General features: G+C 39.7%; 1 long non-coding RNA gene across 1 annotated transcript; it reads right to left on the bottom strand.

Annotated features, from left to right (window-relative positions):
* Nucleotides 1-7,255: 7,255 nt before the first annotated feature.
* LOC118164991 lies at nt 7,256-12,599 on the bottom strand. The gene is made up of 3 exons (XR_004749798.1): nt 12,500-12,599; nt 12,091-12,199; nt 7,256-8,082 (listed from the first exon to the last, which is right to left on the bottom strand). It is a non-coding gene; the product is annotated as an uncharacterized LOC118164991 (long non-coding RNA).
* Nucleotides 12,600-13,378: the final 779 nt, after the last annotated feature.

Below are 13,378 nucleotides of genomic sequence, written 5' to 3'. Positions count from 1 at the left end.
ACAGTGGGCTGGATGCTTTGGTCACCATCTGCTGATAGGGTCATAAGATCTTAAAAGTCAGGCAAATCTAGAGTTATATTTCTCTGACAACAACAATCTGTGGGCAGATAACACTTAGTCAAAGGACGGCTTCTGCTGGAGCTTCTCATTTCATCTTCAAGCAGAGAAGCAAGACATGCAGAAAAATGCAGAAAAACCTGTTCTCATATCAAACATGTTTCTGAGACACTGAAAAATATATTTCATGTTCCCAATAGAAAGCACTGTCAATAACATTGAGTACTGCTTTATATTCAGCAAGTTGAAATTTCTTGATGACTAAGAAAGATACTATTTTTATTTCATCTTTTTATGAATCTTCAAACCTTTTTAATAAATGATCCAACATGTTAAAGGAAAGATGCCTTAGACAAATTAAAAAAAATGTGTTTTGCAAAATAGAAATGAAAGAAAATTGGAAGTTTTGACAACTTCTGTAAATCAATTCATTGCAAAATTTTGGACTGTTTTTTTAATGGTGGCCAGGAAAAAGGTGGAACACCAGAACACTTGCTCTAAACTGAGCCACCTCTCCAGTTTTCATGTTGGTTTTAAAGTCTGACATGACTCTATGTATTGATCATGCAAATCCTTTACATACAGATCTTCGTGGCTGTACAGCATACCAGAACACAGCAACCCAGATTTCTGGAATTTCTAGACACAGTGAATTTTCAGGAACAGAACACCAGCCTCAGGAAAGCATCAGGTCTGACAGTTCTCTCATAGATTAAAAAAAAAAAAAAAAAAAGAAATATGACAAATCTTCAAATTTCCATTATTGGAGCCCTCAGCAAAGCTGCACAGATCATTGCACGCACAAGATCGCAGTAAAAGGAATTGAATACTTACAGTTAATTTACACATGGCATTTGCTTAAGAGTGAGGTGTATTGCACAATGCCATGGTATTTAACTAGTCCAAAGTAATTTAACTAGTCCAAAGTAATTTAAAATACTTTAAGAAGCTACCCCCAAAAAGAGTGGCTGCAAAGAAGGTTTCACAAGTGATAACCATGAACCAAGAATATTTTTAGTATGTGGCGAGGCCTGATTGCTTGCTAAGAATAACCTGACAAGGCTAGTCTTTCCCCAGTGAGACCTCTCAAAATGTCAGCAAAATGACAGCAATGTCAGCAAATAAGTCTCTTAACAATTACTAGGTTAAATGTACATAAGTTGAATAAGGAGGAAGTGTCATCCGAGGATCTCAGCTCTCAGCAGGTAAAGTGCAGAGTAGCTCCATTGATTTGGATGCTTTGGAGATGATTTATAAAGCTGAGGAGTTAATATGCTGTACGCTTTTCAGCAAAGAGAAAAAAGCTCTAAAAATACTTTTTTTCTACACCCATTATAAGGTATTGCTGGCAAGAAGGTGAAAAATCAATAATTGTTTTTTATAGTAGCAAGAAAGAGAACTCTCAGCAGTGTTAGCTCATGATGATGGTTCTGGTATTTCCAACTCTGTTATTGCCAGTTTCCATTTTGATGAAACTTGCAGAAATGGATAATAAAGTGACATAAACTGTTTGATTTGATAATGACACATCTTGTGCATATGGTAGCCGTGAACTTCAAAATGAATAGGAATCAGACAAAATTTGTACCATATTGATAACTGGCAAACAACACGGGGTACTTCTTACCACGTCTTCCAAAGAGCCACATCACAGTGTGACATTTTCAGATACTGAGCAAGTGCACAATGAATACTGACATTTTGACAGGTTTTCTAGATGACAGAACAGGAAAGAAAACAATAATACCAATTCTTTCAAGATCACAGTAAAAGGAATTGAATACCTATGGTTAATTTACACAGAACATTTGCTTAAGAGTGAGGTGCATTTAAAGTAGGATGTATTCAGTTAGTATTATTCCCAAAATCGCTGATCAGTTTTTCCTGATCAACCTTCTGACTGGATATATTTGTTCTGCAATATTAAAGTTGATACATGAAACCCATTGTCTACCTCCAAGAAGGACTTTGCTTATCCAGATATCAACTGCTACTCCAATGGAATCCTGCAGCAGACACTGGGGTGAAGCCTACAAACCCTTCATGCAGCAGTGGCTTAGAAAACTATTTCCTTGTGCTCATTTATGGGCAGAAACAAAAATTCTGCCAGAGAACCCTACGTAGAAATTTGGTGAAGCCTTCTCTGTCGTGTTCAGCTAGGAGTCTACAGCTGCTATTTCAGACCCACCAAGGGACAAAGTTTAGATCAGCAGGCAAATTCCTAGAAACCCTGGAATATTAAACCTCTGTTGTTCCTTACCAAAAGCAGAAGGAACTACCTCTCATTGTCCACATCTGACAACTCTTTTTCATGGTGCTGACATAATTTATGTTAAATTAGAAACGTGTTGGCAGAAGATACAGTGCTGATGAAGTGCCATGAAAATTATGCAGGATGCATCAGAAAGAAAATAAGACACAGTGATCGTACAAGAGAAATGGGGAAAGAAAATGAGGTAAAAGGAAATAAGTAATAAACAGTGGAAAATTTAGACATGGGAACTACAGAAGAAAAACACGTAAAACAGCTCTCTGTACAGCTGTTCTACTGTTAGTAAAAGATTTTTAAATCACTCCAGGCACTTCTTTTTCATGCAGTTTTCCAGGCAGAATTTTAAGATTTTTTTTTCCTGTGGATGAAGTTACAAAGCCAAAAGATACTTTGAATGAAAGCTGCTACTGACTATTGAGCACAGCAACGTGAGTACTGCATCTTTAAAGGATTTACCTGAAGGCTGAGGGCAGTCTTACGGTTCAAGAAGCAATGCCATACTTTCACCTGGGATCTGAACATCAGTTTTTCCTCTTCATCTTGCTTGCTTGCTTGCTATGAAGTGGAAACTGGTTTCCCAAGCATCGTCCACACTATTGCCATTAGGGGCATCATTAGAGTCTATGATATGAAAAAAGATGCCAAGCATTACAGAATTTCTTAGAAAGCAAACATTAGAAAATAAAGGCTGCATAAGAGGTGTTCTGCAAAGCTCCTAAATCTAATAATTTAGATCCTCTGTTGCCATACTCAGAAAAGGTTCTCACGTAGTAATCAGTTTAACTCATGAATATCTGCACAAAAAATATAAAGATTGAAGGGTCTTTACAATCACTTCCTTTCTTTTTCCTTTGATGCGAGAAGAGTAGGCGTTTACATTCAAAAAAAGGGGACTGGGAGTAGACTGGGCTTATGGCCTGCAGCTACAGCAGTAGTTTGCCTCCTTCCACAGTTACCATTGGGAGTGATGGAGACCATTGGGAGGGTTCTCACTGCGTGGCACTGAACCCAACACGAAAGGCTTCAGAATTGGAATCTTTAGGTCTTGTAACTTCAATCTCACTGTCACTTCAAAGCCAAGCCAAGATTACAGATTATTTTGTTATGCTATAATTCCACTACTTTGCTAATGCAGCAGTATGTTGTAGTATAGTTCCCTACAGTCTAGAGTTGTCATGGTATGTTTCTGAGAATCTGATTTCCCACAGTGCCTCTTTATGACTGTCACCCCATGCTGTTCATCTGGTTTATCTCACAAAAGTGACATATATCTTGTTCCTACCTGTAAAGGGTCCTTCTTCTCTTCCAGGTTCACTTAACTTTACGTGGTGTATAACATATGCTTTTTCTTTCTTCTGTTCTTGCAAAAGTTGTTCTGGCGAACCAGATTTTATTACTTTCTCTTGCAAAGTGATTTCTAATGAAAAAGCAACAGTGGAAGATATTGCACACAAGAAATACAATCCTTAATACAAATGACTCAGTTTTATTGTGCTAAAGCCTTATACATTGTTCAAATGCAGTAAGAAAGACCTTAAACATAAGAGATTAATTTTAAAGCAGGTTCAAGAAAGACATAGAATTATAAAACAATTCCTCTTGGAAGGGGTCTCTGAGACGTCATCAGCTCCAGCTCCCTGCTCAGAGCAGGCCTAGATCAGGTTCCTCAGGGCCTTTTCCTGCTGAGTTCTGAGTATCTCCAAGGATGGAAACCCACAACTTCTCTCAGCAACCTGTGCCAATGTTTGACCAACCTCATGGCGAAAACATCCTTCCTTACATCTAACCAGAATTTTTCATTTTCTAGTCTGTGTGAGTTGCCTCTTCTGCTGTCACTGTGCAACTCAGAGAAGAGCTTGGCTAGCTGATGACAGCAGTAGGATCTCCCTTTAAGCGGCTCCTCTTTAGATAGTACAAACCCAGCTCTCAGTCTCTCTTACATACCACGTGTCAGCCTCCTGACCACCTCATTTGGCCTCTGCTGGAGTGGATCACTATCTGTCTTACACTGGGGAGCCCCAAGCTGGAGAGAGTACTCCAGAAGTGGTTTTACAAGTGTTGACTATGAGGTTACAGACACTTCCCTTGACTTGCTGGCTGTGTTTGTTTAAATACAGCCAGTATGTGGTTGGCCTTCTTTGCCACAAGGACATGATGCCGGGTCATATTTAGCTTGTCATCCACCAGAACCCCTGGTGCTTTTGTGCAAAGACACTTTCCTGACTGCACTGGTGCATGAGGGGTAATTACGTCCCAGGAAATCCGAGCCTAAGATTGTGTAGTTTAGCATTAAAAGGTTTATATTTAAACTATTACAAAATAGTTTCACAGAAAAGCATTCTCAGCATTAAAACTTGAGATCAAATAATAATAGGGCTGACCACGACCAGGAGATAAATAAATATATAGCTTAAAAGCTGCACACAGTCCGTGTACTGCTTCTCTCAAGCAATCTGAAGGAACACCTACCTCTCTCTAAGCCACAATCACCGTATCTGTGTCTGCGGTGTAAGCAGCCAGCACAGAGCCTCAGCACTGGCTACAGTGAACAGCTACGAGTTTCTGTGCTTAAAATAGACCTGCTATGGTCTGCTCCTCCTGCAGCTGACCGTGGGTAATATGACAGAAGGTGTAAGCCAGTGACACTGCAAATCTCTATTTTACTATAAATGGTCAAAAAGTAGACATCTATTTTGTGCTTCATTCATTCCGCCCATCTTAGATGTTTACCTTGGGTTAGTAAAATCTGCCTTCTGGAAGTTTCTGTCCCTCTCTCCATAGTTCAAGGCAGAAGCAAGCATTACTAGTTATGATTAAGTGATTAGCTCCAGGGATTTGAAGTTAGGTGATAGGAACTGACTCCTTGAGGTTTCAGTTTCAGTTCACTGCAGGAGACTCTGCACTGTCACTTAAGGTAGCAGTGGTTTGCCAGCCTCAAAGATTATTATTTTTTAAATGTTTTGGGCAACACCCACAGTCAGGAAGAAAAAGGGATGCACCTGCCTGAGAAAGAGCAGGAAAAATGGATGCAACAGCATCAGCTATTCCCAGCTCTGATGACCTTCTTGAAAGGGACTGGAAAGGCTGAGACAAGGCCCCAGAAAATACTTTGGATTTATTATACTTTTCTTCTTTCCAATGCAGCTGAAAAGAAACACACTGAAGTACCCTTCTAACAAAATGCCTTTCCAGTAGGGTGAAACCTCCGTGTGTTACCATCCACTTCCTCAAAACTACTTGTCTATTCTCTAGTGACACAGCACCTGTATTCCCACCCATGCAGAGTTTGGACGAGTGGTGTGCTCAGACTATTTAATCTGAAGATAAGCCTGTGGCAACCAAACAATGCTGCTTATATCCTTCACAGGTTTGTGTAGACTGGATACAAATAGGAAAATGAATGCTACAGTCAGGTGCCTGTCACCACATCTCACCAGAAAAATCGGAGTGCCACTTTTTTCTTCCAAAATGTGCATTTCTCAAACTCTGAACACGGCGAACAGGGTTCCTGCCAGTGGAATAGGTGCCCTCTTCAAGTTGTGTCCATGACAGAATCCGTCAGCAATGAGAATCGCTTCCCCTGCACTGTAGCACATGCAAACCCCAAGTGTGATGATTTCTTCAGACTGTGCTTTCACTTTATTACCACACACCAAAACACCATTTCCACTGTGTGAATGATTCACGGTGGGAGTACAGAAATAACTGTGAACCTGCTTTTAGACCACCACAGCAGAAGGATGAGGCAAACCCTTCTTCCCATGGAACAGAGCTCCTCACTAGCCAGGAGTGGCAAAACAATACCCAGGAATTCTACATTTGAGAGTTGGCTTCCAGAGAGACAAATACCTCTCATGAGAAGTAATTATAAAATGTGAACTTGTGGCATCACCTCCATGCCTCTAAATCCACTTGTGCAACCCAGCTTCACCATCAACACATCTCAAGATGGAACCCATGGGAAACCTTTCTCTACTATCACTGTGATGTTTCTGCTGGAAGGAAACCTGGTTCAGAAGCACCGAAAAACCCAGGGTGTACTACACGTAGTCCCCTGGGAGGGCAGGACTGTGGTTGCCCTCGGAGGAGTTCACCCCTCTTCCTCCAGCTCAGGCACGGCCTCTGCTGCTGAGGTTTCATGCTACGATGGGACTGGAAGCAACACCAGCCTACAGAATTCCCTATTGCTTATTCCTTCCACTGTCAAACTTCTCTCACAGCTTGTATTAGCACAACCATTTGTGGGAGATCACTAATATAGGACACAGGAGGACATCGGTCTGTCGTGAAGAAAATCCTGCAAAAACAAGCATAGCTTTTTTTTAAGCTGGATAAATTTATTGATCTCATCTGTAGCATGGCCACCCAAACACTAGTTTCAGTATAGTTGTAGACATAGATGGTAAATGGTTGCGAAGGGAAAGAAACAAGATGCCAGTATTTATTTTTAAACCTGCTCAACACGAGACCTTCTTAACATTTAAACCTGCTCAACATGGCTGGAGCAGCAGCATAATGCACCAAGAACACTCAATGCTCTGTGGGTAGGAAGCCTTGACAAAAGCTCATTCTCTTGTTATGTATTTTCAAAGATTTACAGCATGGGACTTTTTACAGTCCCCCTTTACCATCAGTTATAATAAACCTACACATTTACATTTAAATCGTTTGCTGTTATCTGAAAGCACAACATTTAATTTAGTTAGCACAAGCTGTAATTCTCCACTGACTATTTCTCAGCTAATGAGGGCAAATTCAAAGACCCACACAAGTAAAAACCCACACATAAATGAAGGTTTTTTTTTGGTTGTTTCTGTTTGTTTGTTTTTCTCCCTGCAAGAGATGCTTAGGAAAATCTTACAATAAAACACTGTACCAACAAAAAAACACTACAATATTTAATATCAATTACCTAGGATTTTCTGTTGCTCAGGCTTTCTTGTTTCAACTACTGGTAAATCGATATCAGATAACATCACTGTGTTAACTTCAGTCTGCAAGCTCCTGATTTCAGTCATTAACTTGCTACTGAGGACTTCACAGTTGTAGTGGGAAACAAGTGGCTTTTTGAGTGTTGTCTTCAAAGGCAGATGGTGGAAGGATGAACCTGCAGCTAGACTTTCCTGTGTAAATACAGGAGGAGTGAAATGGTTGGGGCCAGTGCGCTGTAATTCTTGGTGCTTCACATGAGAGGATTTATGATTTTTTGCAAAAGGCAAAGTTATCAGGGACACTGAGATTTTTAGTGGTACTAAAATTTCTCCTAGGAGTTTGGACAGAAAATACGTTTTCCTCTTTGCTTTGGTTTGGCATTTGGCTGCTTGCATAGACAGGAATAATTTCATAGTGGTCATGGAATTTCTTTTGGTCATGCAAACCTGTAGTTTTGGGCTGGATCTCTATTTGCCCATGGTTACTATCTTGCTTAAGCTGACATACATGTCTGCGTTGGAAATGTATTGGGCAAGAAGAAATGCGTTCAGACTGGGGTTGGGTACTGCCAGGTAGGAACTGAGTCTGAAAAAGATCTTTAAGTCGGACTTGCGTTTGATCATGGTAAATCCGATGAACAGACAGAAATGTATCTTGGTGTTGGATTTGCAGCGGACTCTGGGAAATCTGACCATGGCTGAGGGAAGCATCCTTCTGCTTGACTTGCCCTTGAGCACTGACATAACCTCCAGACACTGCTCTTCTATTTCCATCACTTGTACTCTTCATCACTCTACTTAGATATCGTCCAGAAACCTTGCCTGGTGACGACAAAAGAAAAAAAAAAAAAAAAAAGACATTTAGAATGATGCATACTCTGGCATTCTTTCTGAGGAAAAGTTTGTGTGACAAATCTCCATGCCCTATAAAGATTTTTCTTCTTCAGAGGAAATGAACAAACAGTTAAGACTAAGCATCTCAGCAATACCAATCACAAAATAAGTGTGTTTCTTTTTTTTATTATTAAATAGAATTCACCTGTACACGGTATTGAATGATACATGGCATGCAGTAGAAGGGTTAGATAACAAACAGGACAGAAAGGGCAAGGTTTTAGAGATAGGAGTCATGTAGTTTAAGGAAGAACAAATGAGCAATGTTCTGCTGCATTTGAAATTTGTGGCCAACAGGTCCCTATTTAGGGATCCTGCATCTGTTCTGCTAGGTGCAACATGACAAGGCAAGGAGATCTGTGATATGGGAAGGAGATGGGATTTCTTCAGTGAATGCTCCTCTTTCTGCTCCATTATGTTCCAGGTATAACCTAAACCCCATGTTAACACTGCTGAAAGGGAAGGGGGAAAACATTTAGGGAAGTATCATATCTAAAAAGCACCATGGAGTGGACTTGTGGCCAAGTCAGTTGTGGCCAAGCTGTGAAAGGAACAAGGAAATCAGTTTCTGGAAACTGTCTTAAAAGTGCAGGATCTTTTCCAAGCTGTAGACAGCTTCAGAGAATTTATCCTTCTTTTGCAGAAAGCACTTCTATTTTGAGTCTAGATTCTTTTTTTCTGCTGTTAGGCACCCAGCCGAAACACCACATTCAGAAGCCTGTCTGCTCCTTGGTCCTATTAATAATGCAGTAGGATATATATAATAATAATGCAATAGGATGTATAATTCCTCTATTTGGAAGGGCGGAAAGACACCTCAGAGAGTGAACCAGATCTTCAGCCAGCTAAACAACTTGCTGGAATTGCTTACCTCTCTTCAGTGACTACTGAGAGGCTTAGAAATACTAATCTTTTAGCTTATTCATCTCAGTTCAATGAGTAGGATGCATGGTGGGATGGTGCTGAGCACTTGTGATCCCACACCACTGAGACATCATTTCATACTCCTCACGTATGAGACAGACTTTGCTACTAGGGCTATCCCAAAGACCTCATTCTGGAGGTCTATTGGCTCCTTAGCTAGTCCCCAGTTTCCAAACAGTACCACACCCAGCAGTCATTTACTGAACATTTTAGTCAACGAAGAAATACTTAGTAGATTACCCTTCATTGAGCTTGTGTAGTTCCACAAGCTTGGTGCTTTCCTAGGGAGACTCATTCTTAGAGTCCTGCTGAGGGAGAAGTCACTCTCTATAGCTCTTTGCTACAGCTCAGCTCCCAAAGAAAGCTGGGACTATTTTACGGGCTCATTTCCCTGGCTTTCTTGCCCCCCCAGCACTGCAGTTTCACAGAATTTCACAGAATTTCTAGGTTGGAAGAGACCTCAAGATCATCAAGTCCAACCTCTGACCTAACACTAACAGTCCCCACTAAACCATATCCCTAAGCTCTACATCTAAACGTCTTTTAAAGACCTCCAGGGATGGTGACTCCACCACTTCCCTGGGTAGCCCGTTCCAATGTCTAACAACCCTTTCGGTAAAGAAGTTCTTCCTAACATCCAACCTAAAACTCCCCTGGTGCAACTTAAGCCCATTCCCCCTCGTCCTGTCACCAGGCACGTGGGAGAACAGGCCAACCCCCACCTCGCTACAGCCTCCCTTGAGGTACCTGTAGAGAGCGATAAGGTCACCCCTGAGCCTCCTTTTCTCCAGGCTGCTTCAAGCCCTCTGCCAGGCACAGGCTACTACCACGACTCCCTGAAATTTCTTCTGCATTTTCAGTCAGTTGCTTAATTGTGTTACATCCTTCACTTTCTACAGTCCTCTGCAGGGGAAGATACTCATGCGACACCACTGAGGCTCATCTTTTTTTTCCTGGCTCAGAGCTCCTGGCCCCAGGTCTCAGCCTCTTCAGGAAGCATGAAACAAGTCCATCCCCCAAGATGATCGAATCATCATTGCCGAAGAGCTGCTTTTTGATCAATGGTCATGCTGCTGTACAGGTATCTATCACGTGTAATGGTTACATTTGGAGAAATGAGGCTTGAACAAACTTTACTGCACAGCTCTTAGATTCTTGTCAGGTGTACAATATAAATACATAATCTATAAATAGCATCCATCGCTAATCATCATGCTCTACTACAAGGAGAGCCATCACAATAAAATTTGTCTCGGGATAAAAGGTTTATCTATCACTTTTAAAATGGTTTAAATCACTGAAGCACAGCGCTGGTACTGAGCCAGAAATATTTACATCTGTTTCAAGAGCGCCGGGCTGTGTTGTATGGAAATAGATTGTACCAGCCTTTCAAAATTATCTTCAGAAGGGCCTAATCATATCAAAGGATCAATCTTTACATATTCTAAGTTTTCAACCTTATTTCTCTAACTTAATTCTCTGTAATATTTTTAATACCCTTATAAAGGTATTATTCTCAATATAGTATTGCTGTTCCTTTTGAATGTGTTAAATATTCATTAATAACAACTACAGCATGACAGCGTTCTAACAAAAAAGTGAGTTGTAACAAGTCAATCATCAGAAAAATAATATATATACATATATTTTCTTTCTGGCGGTCTGTCTCGGTGATTATGTGAAGATTGAGCAAATTTAGCTATTTAGATACTCTAACAAAAAGATTTTTTAGATCCTCTAGCAGGTTGTACAGAATCTAGAGGGAAATAAAAAAACCAGCAGCTTGCTTTGGTTTCTTTAACCCAGTTTGTAGGGACAGCACTGTTCTTTCATGTGACCTTTATTCTTTCATATCACATTTATTCTAATGTGCTGATCAGTGAGAGAAAGAAAAAAATTGACAAAATGCTGTACACCGTAATTCTACAGCAGGTCCTGGGGCCTTGCAGTTTTGACTGTAGCCAGTTAATCTGTTCAGACATCAGCATCCTTCTTTACAGATCTGTTTTCAGGACTGGTGCCTAGTTTCAATTTTTTTTTTATTTTATTTTATTTTTATCACTTCGGTTAAAAATATTTGGATGATAGATCACATTATTGTTTTTCGTTTTTATTTTTAAATGTTAGTGCTTAAATATTCAATCAATAGCTCCTTTATATAAACTGGAAAGAGCTTTTCATTCACATATACTGGCACACAAAATGTCTATTTATTTCTGACCATACTGCACTGCAAGTCCTTTGTTATAAAACAGAATTCCTGGGTGCCTTTAAAATAATGTAAGCCAACAATTGCCTTTGTACATGAATGTATATTCTGAGAAGACCACGACCATCCTCCCTGAACATATTTTTTCATTTTGTCTGAATCAAAGTTGTATCTCATGTCCCCTATGGTATGAATTAATCTGTTTCAATCTAACTTTTCTCGAAACCAGCATTTTCTCATGTTACATCTTATATTTTCAGATGAGCCTCTATTATCCAGTAGGTAGTGTTCGAGTCTGACAGGTGGAAGACTCAGGTTCCAGCACATGCCCCAATCACTCTTCCACTATTTTACATGAACAGCCTCCCAAAGAAATGCAAGTTACATGGGTCATCGGGAAGTCCTAATCACACGGCTTTGCACTGGTTGCTTACAACACTTGCTGACAAGGATTATGCAGATGAGATTTATTGTTTGTTGAACAGCCATAGCAATTAGAAATAGACACTTACAGCACATTTTGTGCTAGGGTAAGAGGTTGGCATGCTAACATTGGCTTGTGTTAGTATGCCTGCAGTGCACATTAGCATATGGAGGCTGTTCTAGATCACTCACTGCACTGTCCAGGAGCTTCAGCATTAGAATTGGCTGACTGGAGCCAGCGTGGGTATCTCCAAGCACTCCATTGAGTATTCACACATTAACCAATAGATCCATCTTCTTCTGTGCTAATTTTAGAGAACACGTGGAATTTGAAACTATGCACTACACCATCTATTTCTGTACAATTTACCTTTACCAACCTTCTCCCTTGGTGTAGATAGTTTAGATGGCGGCTTAGGAGGCAGAGGTCTACGAAGTAGTTTTGGCTGCTCAGCCATTTTCTGTTTTGCTTCTGATCAAGACAGATGACTGCAGAGGTTTCAAAAAAACCTGAAAAATCTGACAAGTCAAAACAAAAGACACAGGCATTTGCGGTTTAATGTGCTGAACTATAAATGTCTGCTCATATAAACTGGGTGATAGAAGAATCATAAAACAGGACAAGTAGCCAAAAACGAAGATTTGTTCTCTTAGTGACTGATTCAGCAGTTTTTCTAATTATCATTAGTGTTTCAGGAAATAAATCAGTGATATTATTTAAAAAAATAAATCTAAAAGAGCTATTCTATTAACCTTGAAATGTTTGCATTAAAGAATGATTTTCAGCACCTCTGTCAAAGGAGGTGAAGCAATCAGAGCTTCTCATCTCTGAGGAAAAGGAGGCACAGGAAATTAGAGAAACACCCCACGTTAAGCATTCTGAAATCTCCCGGAAACAGTTTTCTGCTGTATAAACAGATTTAATAAGAGCAACAGTTAACTCCAGTTAAAAAATAAATAAAAATAATAATAAAAAAGCCAAGCATGCAAGAAGTATATTTAAGCTTATTTCTGTCTTCGTATTAGTTCATGAATTATAGAATGCCCATAATGATTCTGATTTCCATCACAGAACTCCCAATTTGGTGTCAGAAGTCCACTCACTAGTAGCTAAGTTTAGCACATTTCTGACTTGCAGTAATTTTCAAGATTATCTATGCCCCAAATTACAGGACTTAGGCTTTTTATTTATTTATTTATTTATTTATTTATTGGTCTAATAACATGCAAGACATCACACAATATAAAGACTCTGTCCTAAAGAACTTGAAATCAGAAGGGGAACACAAAAGACAAACCAATGATGAAAGTGACTTCGAAGAGAAACTAAAAGTGCAATCATCAGGAAGCTATTGGCCCACAGGAAGATAGACAAAGATTAAGAAAATTCTCACATACAGTTAGAAACAAGGGGGTTTCTGGGGGGAAAAAGAAAAAAAAAAAAAAAAAAAGGTTTCAAATATTTATTTGGAAAGTACATAAACTTGAAACTTCAGTACAACTTTGCATGTGCACAAGATTAATTTAAATGAAGTGCAACATTATGCAAATTGTGATGAAAAGAACAAAAATCTGTGTTGAAGGATGAACACAGTCCAGAAGCATGTAAGCAGGTCCCAGTTCAGATTTGACACAGCTTATGGACTAGTAACTACACTTACTTAGTAA

This window comes from Oxyura jamaicensis, chromosome 1 (genome assembly GCF_011077185.1).
Source record: "Oxyura jamaicensis isolate SHBP4307 breed ruddy duck chromosome 1, BPBGC_Ojam_1.0, whole genome shotgun sequence".
NCBI lineage: Eukaryota > Metazoa > Chordata > Aves > Anseriformes > Anatidae > Oxyura > Oxyura jamaicensis.
This window is presented reverse-complemented; position numbering and strand designations above follow the sequence as displayed.